Here is an 8341-nt window from a genome sequence, read left to right on the forward strand (position 1 = left end):
CATGCATACATTTAAATAAACCACAAAAAAAGAATAAATTGTATGTACAGGTGTGCTATAGATAAAATAGAATAGGAATAGAATAAAAATAAAATAAAAAAATATAAGTTGTTGGGATGTACTAGGAATAGGATGTAGGGTGATAAATAAATATAAGGTTATTTTGTTGCACAATGGGAGAACATTTAACTCTTCATGAGGTAGATTGCCTGGGGAAAGAAACTCAGTATCTCTAGTCTTATCACAAGTGGGGTTTCTTCTTCTTTGCGATACTTGGCTCTCGGCCTGTTGCTGCTGCTCGCGAGCGTGACGTCATCCCTCCGGGGGCGGGGCTAGATGGCGACACAAAAACATGTTGATTTTTTTGCGCTTAGAAAATAAACCTGTTCGGTACCCCACATATATATTCAATAATGTTTAATACAAGGATGCGTATAGCTGATGGGAGAGGCTTTTCGAAAGGTTTGGACGCGCAAATGCAACGAGTAAACAAGTGTTTCCACAATCAGAAGTCAAAAAGAGCTTTATTGCCAAGTGTGTTTGTTTTAGTGTCACGCGCTTCCAGTTCACAGAGACAACAACTACAACACAACACAACACAGATAATACAAATAAGATGTGAATCAAATACACATGCATACATTTAAATAAACCACAAAAAAAGAATAAATTGTATGTACAGGTGTGCTATAGATAAAATAGAATAGGAATAGAATAAAAATAAAATAAAAAAATATAAGTTGTTGGGATGTACTAGGAATAGGATGTAGGGTGATAAATAAATATAAGGTTATTTTGTTGCACAATGGGAGAACATTTAACTCTTCATGAGGTAGATTGCCTGGGGAAAGAAACTATTCTTGTGCAATATAAAGAACAGTCCATATAAATACATGCTCAATATGATATGGGATCGTTTATTAATTTGTACCTTTTTTGTGCAAACGCATTTGTGGCAGAATACAAACTACAATATTTCGGTCATCCAACTTTTAAAAGGTTTACGCAGTACAGAGCCAATAAATAATGACCATAATCATAACAGGTGGCCAATAGTAATAGAGTGGACAATGCCACAGAAACACTTATTATATCCACAATAAAGAACTCCACCTAATGGAGATGCATTTATATAACAGCAAAACCACAATACAGTATTGTAAAATAAAACAACATGAGTAACAGGGGAAAAGACAGACATTCTCTACATGTTTACTCCAGTCCCAGAATCTAATGGCTAGAAACATGTGCTTAATCTAATAAAATGTCATCATTGAGATATCTAACTTGAGATAAAAGGTCAAAAGGGCCATTCTGGTCTGCCGCTACACTGTTAAACTCCATCTCTTTCTCTGCACTCTTCCAATACCATTCGGTGCCTTTTGTGTCCCCAGTAAAGATTATATTATTGCCTTAAAATGTTCAACATATTTTTTTTAAGTTGTCTTTGACATTTAAAAAAAACACCTTTTGAACTTTAAGCATATTTAAGTTTTTATTTATATATAAAACTTAACATTTTATAGCATTTTAAACCATCAAATATCACAATTTGTCCTATGTCCCCAGGCCTGTCTGCTATTTTGATGATGAATACAACACTTAATATGAGTGATTTTTTATCTTTTAACCTTGTTTGGTATATCAGTAATAGTTTTCTTTAATGTACAGTATATGTATTCTATTGTCCACCCTGTTATATTTGACTACTGGCCCTTTAAATGAAAGTTGGAAAAAGGAAATGACATCTTATCAAACAGCTGACATCATTTCCATGGAGGGAAAACAACTGGGGAATGTGAGTGAGAGCCTCTGTTTTGTTAATTGTCTGTTTTTACTTATTTTATCTTTCCAATCTGATGTGGTCAACTTCAACATGTCCACCCTGTTAAGGTGAATATGACAAATTTGTGAATATGACTTATTTGTAAAAGTACCATTAAAAAAATAAATAAAAATTCAGTTCTTTATTTGACAGACCTTCTGTGTTAGCATGTTTTTGCTGTCCACCTTGTTAGTGTCCACCCTGTTAAGTCAGAAAACCTAAGAGGCTGGACACATTTAGTCTACATAGTGATAGTGACAGCAATTGATGTTTAAGTTGAAGAAGAAGTGTATTTAAAATTTATTAAATTTTACATATTCATAAATCTTTCAAATTGTTGTTCATCTGTCCCTAACAGGGGGACATTTTTGGTCCTCCTTCTCATTTAATTTAGGCTCATAATTGCTTAAATGTATATACCTAAGGTTGTATATACCATATATTTACCATATATTTATTATTTTTAGTTGCTGGTGGTGCTTATAAGCGCTGGTGCTAACTACTCATGTCTGTGGTGTTACCACTGTTTCTGCAAAGGAGACAGTAACACCAGATAAATTAGCATAAATCCAGACTTTTTTTTTCCCATTATGATTTTTCAAGATCAGAGGATCGTTTTGGAAATATTAATAAGACTATAGCAAAATTTAGATTCAAATTTGTCAGATACATGTCAGCAGCAAATTATCAGTGTAACAACACAGACTCTAAGGAAATTTGCATGAAACTGTCAGAAATGTAGCAAAATATATGAAAGTTAATAAGAAAGAACGAATTCATCATGCATTTCATGCATATAATTTCATCTAAACAGAATCCCCCCTTTTCTGAAATGGGTGATATTCATCGTTGTTTGGCTACACCACAGGCATAAAGAAAAATATATTTACAGTATAACCATTTTATTAGGGTTAAAAAATGTTAGATTGTTGCAATTACAAACCAAGGTGCCTCTGTTTAGTTTTGTATGTATATTTTGTAACACATCAAGTCTTTCAAACGCAATTTAAACGCAGGCCTACATTCTAAAACAAAAAACTTGTAAAGCTCCACAGATAATTTTCACTCTACAGAATATATATTTGCAAACATGTTTATGAATTATTGGTGTTTATAGTTATTTTACCTGTTGCGAAGTAGAATGACGTCACTTGTCACAAATGACCAGACGGTGGCGCAGTCCCTGTTTAAACGAATGATTCACTCATTTGAGTCGGATCTTTTTAACGAATCGGTCAAACTAGTCAGCACGGTCTCGGTTCGCAAATCAGTCTGAATCATTTGGACCGTTCCCATGAATCATTTGACTTGCTGTAAGACTATATATAACACGATACGAACACAGGGTACAAAAATGCCAGATAAAGTGGAATATTTACCTACAATACACTGAAAACGAGCCTGAAAGCGACCTGCCGTGATGAAGAAGGTATTTTTAAAACCAACACTTGCAGGTTGTGAACGACTGAGGTAAAAACATTTTACAAAAAAAATAATCAAAGCAATGATGAATGAATACACTATCAGTATTTCAAAACGTATCCAAAAATAGATTAATTCACAACGAGTTGGTCCCATGACCTTCATCAGGCATATAGATATAAGCAAAACACGAAAAAGCACACAGCACATTTTGTTGGAAATGTAGCTTGGAGTGTACAGTACAGTGTAAATGCCATATTGTGCTTCTCACATAAGGACTTTTCACACTTAAAATTGTTAAACCCAGGCCATTGTAACCCTTAGGTTTACAGAATACTGGGTTATGATTTTCCACGTTTCCAAGTTTCATTCTATCCAATCTTTCTCCCTGGTTAGGATTATGGGGCCAGTTGTTCAAAAGTAATCAGATTGGATAAAATCTTGAATATGTGTTTTTCAAAAGAATAACAGAATTCTGAAATCAGATTAGATCACAAAATCTAATCTTGGGTTTGATCTGGATCAAATGGTCAGTTTGTGTTGTTCAAAACGTTTTAGTAAGATTGGGATACATTTGATCCACAAAAAAAATAAAAATAAAAATCTGGATTATACTGATCCCAGCAGAAGGGCGGATTTTAGGAACAGAAACGTAATAAAACTTACTGGACCAAAAATACAACACTTGTAACATGTACTGTATACGCAGACATTAGACAGGTAGACATTAAGCTTCTTAAGCCTTTCAGTAGCCTACAGTTGTCACCGTTGGGCTGAATAAACACACACGAAGAAGAAGATTCAGGCAAATAGGCAGTCTTTAATAATCTAATCAGTGTAAATCCAGCAGAGAAGAAGCACCACAGCACGTAGAGATGACAACAAGACCCGACAACTAAGAACTGAAACAGTAGAGTACATAGAGTAATAGAGTACAGATGAAACTAATGAGTGTCCATAACAACAAAGTAACTCAGGGAAAACAGTGCTGAAAAAGTCCACGTGGAATGAAGGTGTGACAACAGTCAAGTAAAAAAAATTCAAATTGGTGCCATAAAATAACCCCCTGTCTAACTAGCTGTCACTAACAAACAAAAATATTATATCTAATTTAAAGTGCTTTTTTTATGACTGTTTGTAGCACAATCATCAGAGATTAACCAGTCAAAAGTAGTTATTTATGAGCGACTGCAAAGTTTCTTGTGTGAATGCAAAAGCATTGACATATATATATTTTTTATCTCTTTTTTTTTCCATCACCATGTCCCTATAGGTGCTCCATAGAGCACTAATAATCATAAATGTGGTAATCTGAAGAAGTGTGTATCTGGATCATTGTGAATCAATCCAATTTTGCTTTGAAAAACCAACAGAAAAGTAAGATTCAGATTAGTGCTGGGCGGTATGACCAAAAATGTATATCACTGTATTTTTCAAAATTATACCGGTTTCACGGTGCACGACGGTATTTTTTTTTCATGCATGACCGGGGGTTAACCATATTTTCTACTGACTGAGAGGAAATACTGCAGTATATTGACTTAGAATGCCCTATTTTACTGTCATGATGAGTGAATATTGTCAAAAAATACCACACTAAATAGTGACTAAACACGACCCCTTTTAATACATGTTAACCAGGAGTCACTCTCATTTATAATCGCGGCATCGTCTGATAAAATCAACATGCATCTACACTAAAGAGCGGCTATATTACTTTTTCCTTTCAAACAGTGTCGCGTTCCGAACGTTGTTTAAGCGACATACGATAGCGTATATTAGCGAGTATTGCGGGTATAGCGAGTATTGCGGTATTTTAAAAATTAATATCATAACAAAAATAAACCCCGGTATTGCGGTATTTTAAAAATTCATATCATAACAAAAATAAACACTGGTATTCGGTATGAACCGGTATATAATATATAATAATATATATAATTCAGATTAAGTTTTTTGAACAACTGGCCCTAGGTTTCAAGGCTGTAACACTGTACATGTGTAAACGTCAGGTTAACATTATTTATATTTGCGGTGTCAGTATCATTGATTGGACGAAAGCAGCATGCAACCTTTAAGTACTGGCTTGCCTTGCTGTTGCGGATCACTTGGGCTTATTCCTGACTGTACCATCCTGACAAACGACTTCTTGAACCATAACTGCGAGATTGAAACCATCTTTCCTTTACTGCAATTAACACATTTTCTGCCACTGTTTTAGATTTAGATGTTTGTCAAGAGTTAAAAGTAGGGTCTAAATAGATGTTAACTCAGGGTTAAGTGCAGTATAAAAAAGATCAGTTATGAAGAATCAATCACAGCATAATTTTCTGCTGGATTCCAGAATATATCTGCATTTTCGTAAACGAACAAGCAGACACAGATGAAAAATTATAGAGCGAATCAGTGAATGCAAAATCCCACCTTTGGACCTACAGCCCTTAATCAACTATAAATTAGATAAATGGTAAGCAGAATGGGAAGAATGTCAAAATAGGCCTAAATTATTGTGTGCTGTGACACTTTGCCCTGGTCACTACTGTTGCAGCCACTGCACTCTTAAAGGGGTCATATGATGCTGCTAAAAAGAACATTATTTTGTGTATTTGGACATTAAAGAAACTATGTACAGTCGTTTTACAAATTGGTTATAAGATCAACAACCAGCAGAATTGTACCAAATAAAGGGGAGCAAAACAGCAACGTAAAGTCAAGTAAAGAACTAATTCTTTAATAATTATGACCAAGTGGTTAACCACAACACACTGCGTTTGTCACTCTGGCTAATTACTAGTGGAAGCAAGTGTTACACAAGTGTAGCGCTAAGACCGTCCACACAGTCTTTGACACAAGACTTGAAACGGTGTAGTCTCTCAAACGTAATGAATAGTGCAGTAGGCCTACATATCAATAAATTAACAAACCCAAAGATGTGTCAAGGCTCTGAACCACATGACAAACATATTAACAATCAATCATCACTGACTAGACTCTCGGGGCTCGACTGAAGGCACAGAGCTGAGTAAAGTCTGACGCTGATCTGGCTCACTACTCAAGCAGCGTAAACACCCGTTGGTTTAGTTAAGGCATCATATATGCTGAAGTTTTCGGTTTCCACAATTTTCTTTTTAGTATATTAGCTTAGAGGTTTGGGTTAATAGTTACGGAAATTGTTTGGTTTTGATTATTTCTTTAGCTGTGTCCCAAATGACGCACTATACACTATGCACTTATACACTATGTTCTCAACCATGTAGTTTATGAATTATATAAGGTTATTCTGTCATTCGTAATCGGAGTCTGGTAGCCCCTCCCCCTTCGGCACGTAATTAAAGCTGCGACAGTTGAGTGCGTGAAGTGTCCAACATTCCACACTTTTTATTTTTTGAATTTTCAGTGTGAATGCACTACTCGCACTATTTATACTACAAAACGTCATAGAATAGTGCATAAGTACGAGATTTGGGACGCACCTTTTGTTTTGGTGACCCTCTTGTTTTCCCCTCTGTGTTTGTATTTTCTTGTTTTATTTATATTGTTTGTAAATTACACACTGCGCTCTCACTAATAAATGAGAGAGTCTCATTGGCTGCCTCTGCTATTTGCACCCACTGCTACAGATCTCATTTAAATGTTGCGCAATCATCGCCTTTATAATATCAAGTGCATAACAGCCCAACACACAGAGAGGAGGATGTTTGAGTGGCCAAACAAACTCCAACAGTAGCAGATGTTAGTTAGGTATTGAGGTCAAAAAGTCTCCACAACTATAATTAGACAGCACCTACATAACCACAGCTTGTTTGCCATATAAAGCCTTTGGTGTCTTCAAAGAACGTACTCATACATCCACAATTTGCCAGACATTACTGAAACTTTCAACTGGACTGGATCCTATAGTCAAATGGGACAACAACAGAGCTTTTTGGGAAAAAAAAAAAAAACAGAGCTAGATTTGGTGTGAACAGAAACCTCGCAATGCAATTGAATGGAGGAATGGTCTCAGTGTCACAAGATAAACTTAGAAACCAAGAAGAGCTGGATCCAAGTCCAGATTAAAAATTAATAATACTACTAAGCAAAATACAAATTCAAAAAACAAGGAAACAATATACATGGAAACAGAACTGAGCACACACACACACACACACACACACAAGATGTCCACGAAAGGAAAGGACCCGACAAGGGAGACAGGAAACACTAAAGCTTTTACTGTATACACAAGGGCAAGGAAGGTAACAAGGAACACCTGGAGAGACAATCAAGGGGAACAAATCAACAATGATAGTTCAAAGGGACTAAAAACTGGAACAGAAAATAGGAAACCAAGGGAAAAAAAGAACTTTAACATTAAAGTCCAGACAAAAATGAAAGAACAGAAAGTAACAGAGCCACACCATTAAGGAGAGAATTCCAGACACTACATTAAAACCAGGTGGGAGGTGGTTGTGCACTAGGGCTAGAGATGGAGGGCCAGGTCCATGAGGTGGAAGGGAGGAGCTGGCAGAGCAGGATAACATGGAGAACACCACCAGGGCAGAGCAGGGGGCCAAGGTGAAACCATTGGAGAAGGAGACCAAGACAGAGATGGAGCTGATGGAGTATACAACTTAGGCAGAGTAGGGGACTAAAGCCCTATTCGCACGGGATTAGTATTATCTGGGGACCTCGTGTGATTTAGAAATTACACCCCACATCTGAATTTCATGTGGCGCATTCGCACGGGATAAGCTAAGCCTGTGGTTTTAGTCGAATTTACTGGCTTATCACCCGGATATAATGTCAAGGCTTTGCGTAAAATTATATACACTGCTCCAAAAAATTAAAAGAACACTTTTTAATCAGAGTATAGCATCAAGTCAATTAAACTCCTGGGATATTGATCTGGTCAGTTAAGTAGCAGAGGGGGTTGTTAATCAGTTTCAGCTGCTTTGGTGTTAATGAAATTAACACCAGGTGCACTAGATGGGCAACAATGAGACGACCCCTAAAACAGGAATGGTTTTACAGGTGGATGCCACTGACATTTTTTCCCCTACTCCTCTTTTCTGACTGTTTTACACTAGTTTTGCATTTGGCTAGGGTCAGTGT

At 36.3% G+C, this 8341-nt stretch overlaps 1 protein-coding gene across 1 annotated transcript in view; it reads left to right on the forward strand.

The window, feature by feature from the left end:
- The first annotated feature begins 3263 nt into the window (after nt 1-3263).
- The window catches only part of LOC107753728 (slit homolog 1 protein-like), an 81680-nt gene continuing 76602 nt past the window's right edge, over nt 3264-8341 (forward strand). The window contains exon 1 of the mRNA XM_016569942.1: nt 3264-3295. The gene's annotated coding sequence lies outside the window, so the exon portion shown is untranslated. The remainder of the gene's footprint in view (nt 3296-8341) is intronic.

This window comes from Sinocyclocheilus rhinocerous, unplaced genomic scaffold (genome assembly GCF_001515625.1).
Source record: "Sinocyclocheilus rhinocerous isolate Xijiao unplaced genomic scaffold, SAMN03320098_v1.1 scaffold3824, whole genome shotgun sequence".
In the NCBI taxonomy this organism is placed as follows: domain Eukaryota; kingdom Metazoa; phylum Chordata; class Actinopteri; order Cypriniformes; family Cyprinidae; genus Sinocyclocheilus; species Sinocyclocheilus rhinocerous.